Consider the following 18,392-nt stretch of genomic DNA (forward strand, 5'->3'; position numbering starts at 1 on the left):
AGCTATCCTTTCAGGGTTGATTCGTCTCTTTCCTCCACTTATCAGATGTCCCAGATATTTTACCTCTTGTTTCACAAATTGAAGCTTGTTACGGGACACTCTTAACCCCTTCCTTCCCAAGAAGTTTAACAGGCTTATTGTGGCGTCCCTTACTTCCTCTTCTCTCTCTCCTGACAAAAGGAGGTCATCCACATACTGTAATAGTTGCGTTTCCCCGTGTCCTGGGAAATCCTCCAATACCTGCTCTAAAATTTGGCCAAATAAATTTGGTGATTCTGTAAAACCTTGAGGGAGCACCGCCCACCGGAATTGTTGCTTTCGCCCAGTTTTTAGGTTTTCCCACAAAGGCGAATAAGTCTCTACTCTCTGTTGCCAGCGGACAGCTCCAGAAGGCATCCTTTAAATCTACCACACTAAACCATTTGTGGCTTGGGGGTATCCGTCCCATGATGGTGTAAGGGTTAGGCACTACCGGGTGTCGGGCTTGGACCACCTTGTTCAGTTCCCTCAAGTCCTGTACGAGTCTAAACGTCCTGTCGGTCTTTCTGACTGGTAGGATCGGAGTATTGTAGGGGGACATACATGGTTCCAATAACCCGTCCTCTAATAAATTCTCAATGATTGGTTGTAAGCCTTTTCGTCCCTCGGTTGAAATGGGGTACTGTCTTACTCGTACTGTGTCTGTGTCTCTCTCTCGCTCTCTGTCTCTCTCTCTCTCTCTCTGTCTGTGTTTCTCAACTTGTATGTCTACCATAAAACAACATAAAAGCTGGTCATGTTTCATCAATTAACTTATTTCCAGTTAACTTTACTGACGAGAAATCTAAAAGAACATCAAGAAACGATTTTTACAACTTCTCTTTTTCAGGTTACCAGGATACAAAGAGTTAATTTTTGCAGCTTGTTCGCAATCCCCCACGGCCCAAACACAGTGGGAATTCCCACCTCCGCCACGGGGCGTCTGTGTTCAATTTTACAACTTGCTCATTTCAACCATTTGTTCCAAACCGGTTTTCAAACAAATCACTTCGTTTCATTCTTACTTCAAATAGATTATTCAATTTATATTTTCTCCCTGCCTGCACTCTTGTCCCCGGCCTTTGCCGTCTTCTATCACATCCCCCTTTCTCGGCCTCTGCCGTCTTCTTATCTGCTACTTTCGGGTTAACTCCCTTATCATCCTGTCTCAGGAACTTTCCTGTCTCTATCTGTTCCTTATTTGCTGTTTTTCTACAGCCTGCAACATAATCATTGCCTTCCCCTTCTGTTTTATCTCATCTCTCCGCACGTACACTTTCTGGGCCTCTGTAAGCAACTGAGGTAGTGGTTTCTCATTCCAGTCATCCATCTTTTCTAATTTCTTCCTTACATCAGGCCAGGATTTGGTCACGAAATTGGCCCTAAGCAATTGTTGTCCTGCCCCTGAGTCCGGGTCTATTCCAGAATACTGTTGCATGTTCTTCCTGAGTCTCTGAAGGAACACTGTCGGGGCCTCATCTTTCTGCTGTCCATTCTCAAATGCTCGTTCGAAATTCTGTCCTTTGGGTACTGCCTCTCTTATCCCTTTTATAATTATCTCCCGCAGGTCCTTCATATTCCTTCGTCCTGCTTCTGTTCCCTTGTCCCAATCTGGCTCTTGTACTGGGAATTTATCTGCTGCCGCTGCATTCTGCTGCCCTGGAGGGTTCTCCTGTTCCCACTTTTTCATTGCTGCTGCCCTAATCATTTGCCTCTCCTCTGATGTGAAGAGATTCCCCATAATGGCCATCAACTCCTCCCATGTATAAGTGTTTGGCCCAAGGAATTGATCTAACTGCTCTGCCAGACCTAAAGGATCCCCTAGGAGGCTTTTCATTTCTCTCTTGAAATTCCTCACTTCAGTACTAGTTAAGGGGACATTAACAAACCCCATTCCCCCTTGGGGTCCTCCCATGGGTACCTCTCTTAGAGGTCTAATTTTTACCGATCGTTTTACTCTGTCTGACCTTCTGACTCCCTCTCCTGGTGACAGGGGATTTAATTCATCTACCCCGACCGCCTCCTGTCTCTTTATTCCCTTTTCTTTCTCACTCCTGGGGTCCGGCAGGTCACTGTCGGTGTCATCACTGTCAGTAACATCATCATTAAATTCTTGTTTTACCCTGACCTTTCTCTTTCCCTTGGGTATTTTGGCCCACTCCGGCTCTGCATTTTCTGTGGGTATCTCCTGCCCATATGCAGCTCTGCATTTCCCCCAACTGACTATAACATAATTGTTGGCTTCTCCAACCCCTGGGTATTTCCTGTCCTCCAGGGTCCAGCATTTGCCCCAACGGACTATTGGGCAGAATGCGGGGATTTGGCCCACAGCCTTTTCCCCTCCCTTCTGGGTTTGCCTTGCAGCCCCCTGAATCCTTCAGGGCGTTAACCACAAGGTCTTATTTTCTTAATACCGTGTTCATCGTACCGTGTTCATCATTCTCAATAGCCCAGGAAGTACTTAATAGTTATTTTCCTACCTGGGTTCCATGCACTGGAATTGCTCGATTGATTTTTCGCGATTTCCGACTACTCCCACTTCTTTGTCGAGTCTCTGTGTGGTCCGGATACTACTGCTTAAACAGCTGACAGCAAGCAAGGAGTCTGAGACCGCTGAACTCAGCAGGGTGCACCTTCCCTTCGTCCGTCTACTCCCGTCAGCTGTCTAGAGTATTGGATCTCGGAAACGAGCCCCCAAGTTGTGAGATTCAAAAATCACAAATGCTCTTGAGACAAATTCAGACAAAGAAGTGTTTTTATTAATTTCATATTCTGCAGAATAGGTGCCTCTCCACTGATGTCCCCTAGAGGCACACCGAGGATCGGGATGTCTTCTATCTTTATACATTTCTTTTCATTATTATCACATTCTCATCTCTCCCCATTGAGCTTCTTCCAATCATAACATAAAGCCCAGATTCCCACGAGAACGTCGTGGAACGCCCACCCAACGTCAAAGGCACCTCCCCTATCATGCATCGCATGTGCATTTAAATTAGGCATCTTGTCATAGTGGGTGTGAGTGCATTTTCATGGCATCTCATCAAGCAAGTGCAGCACAGAGTAGTTCATGCCCCTTCCCCCAGTCCCCGTTATGTTCTTGTCTGACTGTGGTTATCTTCTGACTCTCATCCTTGAAATGTCACCATCTGTACTTGCTGCTATTATCTAGAATTTCTCTCTGTTCTTTATATTGTTACTTTCTATTCTACCAGCAGTCTGGCTTCTGCTGACATCTTATTTCTTCCTAAGTTATATTTCTATCCCTAGTCTAAATCAACCATGTCTGTTAACTCTTTCCTCACACCTTCTTTAAACTCACGTATTCTTGTATGGTTCATTGGCACTTTCTGTCTGCTAATATTTCTGTGCCGATTCTTTGAATGTTTTATTAATGGCAATTAGTATATAAATGGAGGTTGTACTTATTATGGTTGTGGCTAAATCGATATTACATCCTGTTATCCACTATCATCCTTGAAATGCTACTGAATTGGATGGGAGAAGTGACAGAAACTTAAATAGTTGAGAAATTCATGAACAGACAGATGAGATTAGTTTAGCAGTTTGTGACAAGCTTTATTTTGTCAACCAGTAAAGGTTTTCTGCCCATTTATGGAGAACATATGTAGTTTTTTTTTGCTTGAAGCTCACTCTCTGGTATGAATCTGCAGGAAAGAAAAGAAGCAGGGGGCAGAAAGCTCATTATATTTTTCATTCTGCTTATCTCTGCTGAAGCCAGAATCTTCAGCATCTGATACCACAAGCAGAAATTGAACCATTCTACCATAAGCTCTATAAAATCCACTCACCCTGCAAAATAGCATAAATAATCTTGCTACTAATAATCTTGATGCGGATTTGACGCATAATGTTTCACAATAAATTGTGTAGGATAGAACTAGTTTCTGGTTTACAAGTGATTGTTTGGGGGCGCTGTCCTGTGCACGGCTGCCCAGCCAGCAGCTGTCTGTCTCTTCATCTTTTTTTTTTTTTTTAGTTAGTTAAAGTGTTTTGTTTGGAGGTCCAAACCTTTTTATGTGGGGGATGGGGGGGAGGGGGAAACTATCCTTCAGGGTCCCTACCTGGTCGGAGAGGCAGCTTTTCTCCGGGCTGCAGTTTCGACCCGTCCTCGCGGCCTACCAGCGGGCCTGAAGCGGCGTTTCCTGTCGGGGACCGCCCAGTACCACGGCTTCGGCGGCGGCACAGCGCTGGAGCGCTATCACGGAGCGGGCGATGCCTTGCCCGGGTCGCCGCGCTGTATGTTGGGACCGGCGATAAAAAACATCGCGGAGCTGCGGGTCTGAGGAGCGGCCAGCTGCGGGCGGCCAGCTGCGGGCGGCAGCGCTGACTTTACATCGGGAGCCTGGGATCTCTCGACGAAGTCACCAGTTGTGGAGCTCCATCCGGCGCGGCCTTGTTGGCTTCAGAAGCCACGGTCTCCAGTACGGAAGCGGCCGTTTCAGGGTTCCCATGCCGCTGTGAGGATTCTCCTGACGCCGGAGCACCATCACCCGGCGAGAACGGCCTGGAACATTGGGCCTCCGTGGAGGCAACTGTGGAGGCCTCAATAGGCCCGACTATGGGTGAACTGGGGATGGGGACTGGACTTTGTGCCTTCCCTCATAATGGGAACCATTGTGGGGGGATGTTTTTATGTTTAAATGTCTTTATTATTGTTATGTCTGTATTCTTTCTTTATGTGCTGCACGGAGATGACGCTGGCGCTGTTTGTTCGCCGCTTCTCCGTTTGCTATTGTCTGTTACTATTGTAAAGCGACTTTGAGTCTTAGAAAAGCGCTATAAAAATTAAATTTATTATTATTATTATTATTATTATTATTGTTGGTCGTTGCGGACCCGGGGGGGTGAAGGTCCTTTTTCCAAGCTGTATCACTAAACTAAATTCACAAGGAAGCAAGTATGTGTATTGGAAATAAAGTGTGTTGAATCCAAGTGTGGGCTTAGTTAACATTAGACTACAGTTGTTAACTAATACATTTCAATTCTCCTGCAGTGAAAAGATAAACTATCAGGAACATACCAAATTGTCAGGACCATACAAAGTAGGTATGTTACAAAGCCTACCTGAAGCGTCTTTGAAAATCTGCCGCTGCGTGTGTGCGCGATTTTGGCGCCGTTTAGAGGGGGCGGGTTTAAAACGCGATTTTCTCTAGGCTGTTCAAATCGAAGATGTTCAGCCTAGTTAATTATTAACGAAAAATCGCTGGAAGACCCCGTCGCAAAAGCTATTATTAGGTTTAAAGGCCTTGAATAATAGTTATAGTAGTTTAAAAATCAATCTCTAAACCCGTGACCGCCAGCAACCGCAGGGTCTCATAAAGCAGATAGCAGAAGGTGGGCTGTATATTTTTACATTAAAAAGGGCTTCTAAAGATCCCTTTATACAAAGTTTAATATTGCGAGTAGCTCAATTTGGGCCCATTATATCGCGCAGTATTTTTCTGGGCATTTGGGGCACAAATCTACCGCAATGTGAACGTTCTAAACCAGCGCGTTCCACAGGGACCCACTGGAAAGCTGATTTAAATGGGCATTTATTTACAGCAATTGAACACTAAATTCCTTCCATTTGGTCTATAAATTAATGTAAATGAGATTTAAAAATCATGTTTTATTGTGAATTATTTGTGAATATTATTTGGATATTTAGGCTATTTAAAAATGTTAATCATTTATTAAGAAATGGATAGATGTTTAGATCTAGTAATTGAAGTCTGAAATTAGCTACAATTAGGTAACTAACTAATTATATGCTTTAATTTCAGGTCATCCAAGTAAGATTATTTTATATTTGTTTCAAAATGCTTCAATCTATGATAACTGAAAATTTCATTCAGTTCTCTTAATTTTTAAGAAAGTTATGGGCTTTTGACTGTTCACGATCACAACTTTTTTGTTATGTCCATAGAAAATCAATAGGGAACAAGATGCTCATTTCCCAGTATGAAAATGGCCATAACTTTTTAAATACTTGAGATATGAAAGTGAATTAGGTGTCAAATTAAACTTATTTTTATGCTTTATCTGATGGGATAAATTACAGACTTGATTTTTAAAATCTCAAAATTTTGTAACATTGCTATACAAAGGTATTGAAAAGTCCAAGATGATTCCTGCAATACATTGTGCATTCCCGAATGAGTGACAACTTGGGGAGCTTGGATTCAGAAACTAAGTATGATTGATTAGATTTACAAATAATATCAGACTAGGACATATAGAACATAAATAAGTACAGTACCGGAGCAGGATTTCCAGCCCACAATGATTGTGCCGTCATGATGCCAAGCTAATCTCAACTGCCTGCACATGATCCATATCCTTCAATTCCCTGTATATCCAAGTGCCTCTCTAAAAACCTCTTAAACACCATGATTGTATCTGCCTCCACCACTTTCATGGCAGTACTTTCCAAGCAACACCCTCTTCTTAAAAACTTGCTCTGCACTTCTCCTTTTGAATTTTTCCCCTTTCAACTTAAAACTATTCCCTCAGTGGAGAGTGGAATAAGTGGAACATCTCAGGAATTACTTGTGACATAACTATTCTATGCAAGGGAGTCAAAAGAATGGAAGATGTAATGCAGTTGAAAAATATGTACTTCATTAATAGAGTTCAAATAGCTCACAGATAAATTGAACTAGATTAGGGTTTGCTATAGACTATAGTAGGATCAACACACCCAGACGTTGAAAGAAGTCAACGGATAAAGCCAACGACATGTTGAACAAATCATTGAATGTTAAAATCCTGATCAAATTATGCGCTAATCAGGTACAATGAACAATTCTAATTTTCCAAGAATCAAAGGAAACCTTAAACATCAGAATGAAAGATGAGTCTTTAGGGAATTATAAAGAAATTCAGGGAAGATTTCCAATTTCAGTTTTGATATGAGATGTCAGGGCTAATATAAAGGATTAAAAAATAATCAGTCAAAAATGTTAATTCAAATCCAATTGGAGAATATGGCACTAATATTAGTTAACTCTAGGGCCGATTTCTGGACGATCGTTTTCATTCAAAATAATCAAAAACTGGCATGAGTTTCGAGGCTGAGTGGTAGAGTCAAAGCTCTTCATGTCATTTAAAGAATCATCTGATGGGAACAATGGGTGTGTGTTGTTCTGGGTGAAGAAAACTAAAAACAGCTAAAATGGACAGCCCCATCTGTAAAAGTCAGGTGATCTCATTTTCTTCATTGCACACAAATCTCCTATATCCTCCCTTCTCAGCACATGACTGCCTACATTTCTTGCTGAATGATCTGCAGGCTTCTTAGCCTGTAGCTGGATATCAAAGGGGGATATTCCAGGGTTACATACAGTTACTCCCCATCACCCTCTTCCCTCAAATGAATGATGAAAATGGAAATCACCATGAGGAAAAATTGTAGCTTTTTTTACCTTTATCTGTGGTGCGCTTGGCAAAGATGAGATATTATTTAAAAATATGAAATCATAGATGAGCAATTCACCTTTCCGTTTCCAGAATTAGTCTTCTTTGGCTTGAGGCCAGATTCATAATGGAATATTTTGATTGGCAGGTCTCAAGATGTGCATTTTGGAATTTGAGTTCGAAGAGGTTTAATGTTCCTCTTTGGCTCAGCTGTCTCTCCCTTTTAAATGTCAACAGGAGATTATTCACTGGAAATTCCTATAAACAAAGGAGAATCTGGTGCGAAGGGAGAATAAAACAATATGGTGATGGTACACAAATAAGCAAATACCTTATAAGCAAAATTATCGCTGAAATTAGGCTTGGCCGAGGCTTTCACCGAGTCCAAAAGGGAGGATGAGAAAGTCAGTACAAGAGCTTCTTCTTCCATTCTCTGATCATAAAGGCATTAATTACATCTGAAGAAGGGTCTCAATCTGAAACATTACCCATTCCTTCTATCCAGAGATACTGCCTGTCCCGCTGAGTTACTCCAGCATTTTGTGTCTTTCTTAATTGCATCAAGCCATTTCCTGTGCTTGGATCCTCTGATATCATGGAATACTTTATTGTCACAGGCACAATGAAATTCTTTGTTGCATACCCAATGTATACAAATAGCAGCTACCTATGGCGCTGACAAAGTTACAAAGTAAGCCAGCTCCTTCTTTTGTTCTCCCAATACCCCACCCCCATGGCGGTTCCCCCACGCCAGGTCCCCATTGTCCTTACCACATCCAGGTAGCAACAGTCACACAAAGTGGCATGTTGATGTCCAAAGACAAGGAAAATCCATTAGGAAGCAAAAGCGTTTTCTTTGCAACCACTTCTTGTTTCAAAGAGGAGTCAGCAGGTATTCTGATATAGATAAGGAGATTGTGAAGCAACTGTGTAGATTATTTTCTTCTTGAAGTATTTTATTGATTAAGTTAGGGCAGGATTGCAGAGCCTAGGGTCCTAACCATGCCCAAAAGCATCAGCTGCAATCAGGCATCTCAGCCATGATAGAGTTTACTTACTCACTCCCTCTCTTTCAATGCTGGTTTGAACTGAACATTGGCCCAGCCTCTGCAAGGATCTCCCTGGCAGCAAAACATTTTACATATGGATTTTTTTTGTTATAACTTTATTTCCTTCTCTTGGTTAGAGATGAAACCAAAGTCCTCCCTGGATACCTTTCTCATTTAAGGATGGATTTCACAGTTTACAATAATGGTCCAGAATTGATACAATTAAATTAAAGCATTGTTCCTTTTTCATGTTGCCTGCCAATCCATTGATCTTCATACCTGTTGAGTGAGACCACATACTTCGAGCAAGTTTCAAAAAGTTAGATTAGAATTGGGGTGGAGGACTATTAATTAGGAATTGTAAACATTTAAAATACAATATTCAGAGTTTCAGATTGTTCGTCAAAGCTGCTGAGAAAATATTTGGCAATACTTTCTACAGAGAAACATATTAGGAGTAAAACATTGTTAATTGTCCCAGACAACAAGTCATATTATCTTAGCAGACAGACCTAGTGACTCCTGGCGACTATAAATTGAGTAGTTGTACGAAACCTTGATATTTGGTTAATTTGCAACTATAATGCTTGCAGAGTGCACTGTAAGTGGTGCACTTACTGAAATCCATTAAAAAAATGTTAAATAATTCATTGCTATTCCTCAGCATTGGCTAAATTCCTATTCCTTGCCCAAATGCATTATCAGAATGCCACTAGCTCTTATTGTTGCTTCTTAAAAGCCCTGGAAGTCAAGTAAAGAAGTAACTCATTCATCTGGCTGCAAATAAACACCACAGTAAAGTTATTCCATTCTTCAAAGACCTCTTTCCATTCCTTCAGCTATTAGTTTTCTTGTCCTGGAAATTCAATCAGCCAAAATTAAACCTGCAAAGAAATTTGAAGTGCTGGCTGCCAGCCTCATTCATAGTCATAGAATGATAGAGTGATACTGTGTAGAAACAGGTCCTTTTGCCCAACTTGCCCACACCAGCCAATGTGTTGCTGCTACACTAGTCCCACCTGCCCGCTTTTGGTCCATATCCCTCCAAACCTGTCCTATCCATGTACCTGTCTAACTGTTTCTTAAACGTTGGGATATTCCCAGCCTCAACCACCTCCTCTGGCAGCTACTTCCATACACCCACCACCCTTTGTGTGAAAAAGTTACCCCTCAGATTCCTATTAAATCTTTTCCCCTTCACCTTAAACCTATGTCTTCTGGCCCTCGATTCACCTACTCTGGGCAGGAGACTCTGTGCATCTGCCCGTTCTATTCCTCTCATGATTTTATATACCTCTATAAGATCACCTCTCTGGATACATATTCCTTTTCCCATCTCAGTTAAATTTGAAAGTGGGAGGGGGAAACAGGTTGTGTTGTATTAAAGAGTTTCAATGTTTTGAAGCCAATTTATTTTGGAGCATTAATTTTCAGTCTTATATCTTCTATTCTGATTGTACAGAAACTGCCAGATGAATACTGAGACTTTTACAGAATTACTTATTTATATATAATAAATTTTATATTTAATGGGCGCCTTTCATACAAAATCTCAAGGACACCTTACATAGTAAACATATAATCGGAATATAACAATAAGGACATCACAGAGACACAAATTAAAAACAGGATTCAATCCAAAAACAGAAAATCAAAAACACAGTGTGAAGAGGGAGCAGCGGCAACCAAATCGTGCCAGCGTCCACTCTCTCTTCACGGCAGCCATCTTGGACACAGACCTACAAGACTACAAATAGACAAAAAAAATCATCCCCCCACAGTGGATAGCACTGTGGAGGAAGGCACAATGTCCAGTCCCCACCCCATGTTCACCCCAAAGTCAGGCCTATTGAGGCCACCGCAATTGCCTCTACGGAGGCCCGATGTCCCTGGCCGTTCTCACCGGGTGGTCTTGCCCCGGCGTCGGGAGAGTCCTCTCGGCGGCTGGGCCACCTGGAACGGCCGCTTCCTGGTTGGAGCCCGCGGCTGCCGAAGCCGACAAGGCCGCGCCGGTTTGGAGCTCCCAGGCTCCCGTTGTTGAAGTCGGCGCCGCCTCTACGCTCCGCAAACCCGCAGCCCGGAGTTGTTGCTCTCGGCGGCCCAGCTCGCCAGAGCTCCAGCGCGTCGCCCCAGGCAAGGGATCGCCCGCTCCACTCCGCTCCGCTCCAGCGCTCCGATGCTGTGCCGCCGCCGAGGCCGAGGTGCTGGGCGGTTCCCGCCAGGAAACGGCGCTCCAAGCCCGCAGGTAGGCCACGAGGACGGATCGACGGGCAGCCCGGAGAAGAAGCTGCCTCACCGACCAGGTAGGGACCTAGAAATAAAGTTGAGACCTACCCCCCCACATTAAAAAGTCCATATCCCCAACAAACGAAAAAATATATATATGCAGAGCACAAAGTGCTGGAGGAACACAATCGGCCATGTAGCATATCTGGAGGACATGGATAAGTGATTTTTTGCGTTGGGACCCTACTTTTGGGATGGGAATTCTGTGTGATCCTCTCTCATTGTTCCACCTGTGTGAGTCTGACGAAGTGTCCCAACACAAAATGTTGCCTATCCATGTCATTCCAGAGATGTTGCATGAACTGTCGAGTTACTCCAGCACTTTGCATTCCTGCAGGATTCCAGCATCAGTGGTTGTTTGTGTATATATTTACATAATTTTCATTTTTCTTCATTTCGGTGGAAAAAAATAGCATTAGGAAATTGAGAGCAATAATGCTTCACTAGGGCAAGGTTTTGTTCACTACTCAATTGAGACCAGATATTTATGACTATTGATTATGACAAAGACTTATTACCAGAATGCTTCCAGTAAAGATCTCATACACAAATAGTCAATCTCTAGCTGTTTCTTTTGAAGATTTCATTGCTTCTGTGTTTCCGTGATTCAGGTATACACGTTTCCACAGTCAAAACAATCACATAATGTCCACATATAACATCATTTAAGTCCTCTGTAACATAAATCCTAGCTCTAATATATCTTTCTGAATATTAGTGAACGCAAGATTGGTTTCACCCAAATGGAATCAAGTAGCCTTTCCACAAATGGAATGTTTGGGAAAGAAATATTCAACTATGGTCTGGACACATGGTAGGTAGTTACAAATTGAGCACTTACAGTTTATCTTGCTTACATTACTAAAATGCCAGAAAGTAAAATAATGCAGCGCAATTAAGGGGCATCCATAATTGACATGGATCATTGTTCAATCATTGTTATTGTTCAATTTGCACTCATGATCGTTGTCACAATTTTATGTTAATGTATGAAAGGCTACTAAAAAGGGTGAATGCCTCTTGAATCACAGCATAATCCTTCCCATAAAGGAAGCATCACTGCTCTCCAATTCTAGCTCCATTTTATTTCAGGAGATACAGGTTATAGCATGGGCATTTAATTTGGGAAGATTGATGCACAGCACGGAAAATATTCAAAAAGCTAAATTTGAAACTTATGGGGACAATACTAGTAAACTAGCAAATTCTTTTTTTGTTTAGTTTTGAGATACAACGTGGAAACAGGCCCTTCGAGCTCACAACGACCAGCGATCCCCGCACATTAACACTACCCTACACACACTAGGATCAATTTGCACATACACCAAGCCAAGTAACCTACAAACCTGTACGTCTTTGGAGTGCGGGAGGAAACCGAAGATATCGGAGAAAACCCATGCGTTCATGGGGAGAACGTACAAACTCCCTACAGACAGCACCCATAGTCGGAATCAAACCCGGTTCTCTGGCGCTGCAAGCGCTGTAGGACAGCAACTCTACCGATGCGCCATCATGGCTGCCTGTGAAATGAGTCTGCAAATGCACACATTAAGAAAAATGCCGCGGTAATGTTGCATGAATAACCCCAGCGATGGCTGCTTTCACCAACTCTAGTATTTTCTTCCAACAGCCTCTTACATCTGACCATGATTTAAAATGTAACTTGTTTTCTGTCCTTTTTACAACAAGCTTAAAAAAACAGCTTTATTTCACTGAATATTTCTAATGAATAAAGTAGTATAAGACAATTAATTTATTGTCTCTAGAAATATTCAGTCAAATAACGAGTTGAGATATCTTCCTTTAATATGGCATTAAATATTAGTTTCTGCCCTTTAGAAACAACAAGTGTAATTGCCTAGAAACTTCAATGATATTGATTTAATTTGAAAATTCATCATTCAATGAAAAATAGAGAATAATTCAGTGCATTTATTTTTAAATATATTTATTATGTATTTTAATTATTAATTCGCTATGAGGCAAATAGAGGTTATTAAGATTGATATTAATGTGCAGCAGTAGTGTTCATTTATTTATTGCTAAAGTGAATTTGTATACTGTTATTTTGTAATATAATCACAATTTTTTTAAATTGAGAAAAAGGGAAATTGAAAAATAATAATTCATGTTTCTTGAGTACCATTCATCATAAATGCTATTTGCAAAGAGGGAAATGTATTGGCAACTGTCAACACAATGTTATTATATAAAATGAATCCTTATATATGGAACCTTAAATGTTTTTACATTCTCTTTACAGAAAAATTGCCAATGTTCATTATGTTGGAAATAACATAAAGAGCTAATTCTGTTAGTTTTGGCATGTATGAGTGGTAGGGATTGGGAGGACGAAAGGAAGAAAATTGGCTGAATTGGAGGAAATCTAGGAGTACAATGACCAAAATTAGAAGTCTGTGGCTACACCCAAACTTGCCCAAGGATGAATCCAAGGTCTGTTCATTTCTCAGACATCTGGGCAAGTCCTCTAACAAAATGATTAGTTCCTTACTTTTTACATTATCATTGGTTGGGAGTGCTAAATTGTTGACTGAGTTTCTTTTAGAGGAAGGGCACAATATCATCACCAGTGTCAAGGCCATTTAGGGCTACCAAACATATATGAGTTTACAGGCATATAGGATTCATGATTTGGCAATCTTAAATGGATTGGATGCATGTTCTACTGCGCTCCTTCAAAAGACACCACTAAAAATGTAGGTTCAATTATTGAATCCAGTTACCTTATCAAGTTTTCTACATGGATTTTCAGAAGGCATTGCCAAATTCAACAGAAAATCGTAGTTTAAAAAATGAAGTTCATGGAATAAAAGGATAGTGACAGCATAGAGTAAAAAAATAGCTTGACAGGAATCAGAAAGTCATCCTAAGTGGTTGGCTTTCAGTCTGTAAGAAGTTGGACAGTGATGTTCCCCGAGGTTAGTAGTAAGACTACTGCTATTTTAGATGTTAATGATTAAATATTAATGATTTTTCTATGGTTGGTGGAAACAGTCAATTAGGGCTTTCAAAATAGAATTAGGTAAGCAATTATTGGTAGGACAACAATAATAATAATAATACATTTTATATAAGGGCACCTTTCAAAACACTCAAGGTCACCTTACATCACATAATATCAGTAATAAACATACAATAAGCAACAAAGCACCAGTAATTAAAAAATCAACAATAAAACGTACAATAAGCAACAAAGCATAACACAACGAGTTAAGATTAATATAAAATAAGATGCAGTTGTTGCAGTTAAAATGAGTAAGCTAGCTTAAAAAGATGGGTTTTAAGAGCGGTTTTCAATTCTGTCATGGAGTCCAGTATGCGGATGTGAAGGGGTAGTAAATTCCAAAGTTTAGGTGCAGCGTGGGAGAAGGCCCTGGCACCCATTGTGCTGAGTTTGATGGGTGGTAATGCCAGTAGACCTGCTGATGAAGACCGCAGGGAGCGGGAGGGAGTGTAAGTCTGAAGGACGTCTGTGAGATAAACTGGGGAAAGGTTATGAAGCGCTTTAAATGTTAATAATACAATTTTAAAGTTCATCCTTTGTGACACAGGGAGTCAGTGTAATTGAATCAGCAATCAGTGGACTTTGAGCATGTGATAATCCGTGCTGCAGAGTTCTGGATGAGTTGAAGTCGATGAATAAGTTTGTTGGGGATGCCTGCCAGGATCGCATTGCAGTAGTCAATGCATGATGTGACTAAAGCATTGATTAGAACTTCCGTGGAGTGTTGTGTTAAAGCAGGGCGTAGTCTGGAGATGTTTCGTAGATGGAAAAAGGCAATCTGGGAGATTGTTTATATGACTGGAGACAGAAAGGGTACTGTCCAAGATAACACCAATGCTGTTAACCTGTGTGGAGACTGGTATGATGGCTTCAGCGATGGGGAGTGAACAGATATTGTTTTTTTAGAGTGTGGATTTAGAGCAAATGAGGAGTAGCTCAGTTTTACTACTGTTGAGCTTTAGGTAGTTGTTTGTCATCCATATCTGTATATCATGGAGGCAGGCAGTGAGAGTACTGGAGGGGACAGTAGAAGTGGGCTTGGTGGACACATAAAGCTGTGTATCATCAGCATAACAATGAAAATGAATATGTTGCCACAATGGGGAAAGAAAACAGGAATGTGATTAATTGGAATGTTTTACAAGTAGCTGGGAAGGGCTTATTGTGATGAATGGCATCCATATGCATTGCAACAATTCTCTGATTGTGGAGCCAGGAGGAGTAGAAATAGTTTTCCTGTTTCTACAGTGCGCCCAACCACTACACATGGCCTTTCCATCCCATCCCTTATTGGGGAGCTGCTGGAAACTAATCATGCTACTGAAAATTGTTTTCAGAGATGAATGAAGCAACCATATCAAGATCAGGTCCAAGGATTGTGAATCCCCATTTCTTAGTTTAGTTTAGTTTAGTTTAGAGATACAGCGTGGAAACAGGCCCTTCGACCCACCAAGCCCAAGCCGACCAGATATTCCTGCACATTATTACTATTCTACACACACTATGGACAATTTTACCAAGCCAATTAACCTACAAATTTATACGTCTTTGGAGTGTGGGAGGAAACTGGACCTCTGGGAGAACGTACAAGATCCAGACAGCACCCATAGTCAGGATCAAACCCGGGTCTCTGGCGCTGTAAGACAGCATCTCTATCGCTGCACTAATGTGCTGCCTAGGCCAAAAAAATCATCTGCCCTGATTTGAAGATCCATCCATATCTCATTGCCCTCTCTGGTGAAAATTAAATGTGATAAGTGTTTGTAGGATATGATAGAATGTCACTACTTTTCTCACTTCCTTCCAAATGAATAGATCTTTCCATAGATAGGTACAATGACACTGGGTTATCTAGTAAATTATCTAGTAGCCAGAAAAACTGTAGGAGCTGCAACTTGGATGCTTCTGATGTGAACCAGTGTCATCAATAAAAGGCAGCTAGTGACTAGTCAAAGGTTGTGTTCATCATTTAAAAAACTAATTATTGTTCCCTTCAACACAACTCAGAGAATATATATTCCAGCAATAAAGTAGGGGACCATGTCCATTGTAGGCAATTCTGTGGTTGCACGGAGTCAGGCAAATGATGTCTGCATTGCTTTATGCTAATAGGGAGGCATTGAAAAAGTATGGTATGTTCAATCACAACAAAAACTACCGGCAGTTTGATGAAGGTGTAAGGGGTAGGTTACCTATACCGCAATCAGATAAGATTAATGGACAGAAGTTTAGGGGTAACATGAGGGGGAACTTCTTTACTCAGGGAGTGGTAATGAGCTTCCAGTGAAGGTGGTGGGGGCAGGTTCGATTTTATTATTTAAAAATAAATTGGATAGTTATATGGACGGGAAAGGAATGGAGGGTTATGGTCTGAGTGCAGGTAGATGGGACTAGGGGTGAATACGTGTTCGGCATGGACTAGAAGGGCCGAGATCGCCTGTTTCCGTGCTGTAATTGTTATATGGTTATATGGTTACTAGACCAAGTGCAGACCCGTTGGGTCTGTTTCCCCAACGCGCGTAAGGGGGGGGGGGGGGGGGGGGGGGGGGGGGGGTGGGCTGAGGCATTACACTAACCACCTGGGTCTAGTAACATAAAGGCATATGTAAATTACATCCATTCCGATTGGACAACTGTTAGCATTGTGCATTGTGACATCACACGATGGAACGTTCACCAGGGGCTGGGGTTGGTGCAAAGGCATATGTAAATGAATCCATCCCGATTGGACATATGTGAGCATTGGGCATTGTGACATCACACGATGGAAACGAATCAAAAGGCAGACAGGCAGCCGGACGGACGGACTGCGGCAGCCACAGAGTTTTAATATATAACTAGACCAAGTGCAGACCCGTTGGGTCTGTTTCCCCAATTCGCGTTTGGGGGGGGGGGGGGGGATGGGGTGAGGCGTCACACTAACCATCTGGGTCTATTGTGTTGTTCCTCCTAAGCACGGTTGCGGGGTGGGAATCTGGCTGGGGCTGGGGCTGGTGCAAAGGCATATGTGAATTACATCCATTCCGATTGGACATCTGTTAGCATTGTGCATTGTGACATCACACGTTGGAACGTTCACCAGGGGCTGGGGCTGGTGCAAAGGCATATGTAAATGGATCCATCCCAATTGGACATATGTGAGCATTGGGCATTGTGACATCACACGATGGAAACAAATCAAAAGGCAGACAGGCAGCCGGACGGACGGATGGCGGCAGCCACAGAGTTTTAATATATAATAGATAGATATGGTTAAAAGTCTTTGATGACGGCATTAAAAAATATTTTGGTATAATATCTGGACTAAAAACCTGAACTGATAAAAAAACACGCAAGGAATATGGGAATGGTGGGCAATGTGTTGTGTGGCTAGAAAACAAAGCCTGTAGGCTTAGTTGCTGATTGCCATTCCTGTTGTTTGATGCCTTGTAGGCCTGTAGGAATGACCAACCTTCCTCCTGGTTTCTATACATAATAAGCTGCAGAGCAAAAGGTCGCACTGGTTGACATCTGACCTAAGTAAGTGACCTAGACTCACCAATACATTCCAATTTAGGTAACTGAAGGTGCAGTGCAGATATAGAACATTTCATCCGTTAGTTGGTCAAGCAAGGATAGGAGGAAAATAAAAGCTTATTGAATCCCCAATCAAGGAAATATGACCCCCTATTTTAAGGCAACATTAGATACTTTACAAATTCATGAAGTTACTACAGTTAGTTATGTGTAAATTAGTGTTAAATAACTTGATCTCCCAGAGACTGTTCAACACATCTGGAGATTCCACCCCCTTCCCACTCCCCCTGCTCCCTGGAAAATGTCAGCATTGCTTGAGGGTTAGTTATTTTTTTTAAGATATTAGCAAGTGGTTTACTGCAGTTTAATTGTAGTGTTGTTAAATGCATGTTCCTTTGACAGAAATCATTACCAGTTTTCAAATTAAATCCAACAACACATTCATTTGTAAGCTGAAGGTAAAAAAATAATGCTATTTAAGTTTATAATTATAGTGTACCTGTCACAATTTTTGTGAAATTGTGCTCACAATAAACTCCTAAATAAATGAATGACATATCATTAGGCTTTTGCTAATGACTAACCCAAGTATGAAATCAAATATGCAAGATTTTAGGAAGATATTAAGCTACACATGATGTTACTAACACATCACTCACCTCGCAATAAGAAATTATTTCATTACAAGACCACCAGCATGAACGAAACACATGTTGATGGGTATCAGGAAAAACCATGACTTGCATTGTGAGTTTTATTTTGATCTTTTCAGAACGGTAAATTGCAGTCATTATCATGGCATAGGAACTACTGCATACAGTTTACATAGAACAAGCTCTTTGAGCAATACGAGAATGACCAAGTGATCTGTTATGTGAAAGAGGGATCAATAGTGGCCAGAAAATCACTGCTCTATTATGAAATAGTGCATGATATAAGTTCATAAGTGATTGGAACAGAATTAAGGGGCTGTCCCACTGCGGCGACCTAATCTGCGAGTTTAGAAGAGTTTGCCCTCGACTCAAACTTGCAGCATGGTCAACACGTGGTCCTAGGAGGTCATATGCGGTCACATG

This window comes from Amblyraja radiata, chromosome 5 (genome assembly GCF_010909765.2).
Source record: "Amblyraja radiata isolate CabotCenter1 chromosome 5, sAmbRad1.1.pri, whole genome shotgun sequence".
Classification (NCBI taxonomy): domain Eukaryota; kingdom Metazoa; phylum Chordata; class Chondrichthyes; order Rajiformes; family Rajidae; genus Amblyraja; species Amblyraja radiata.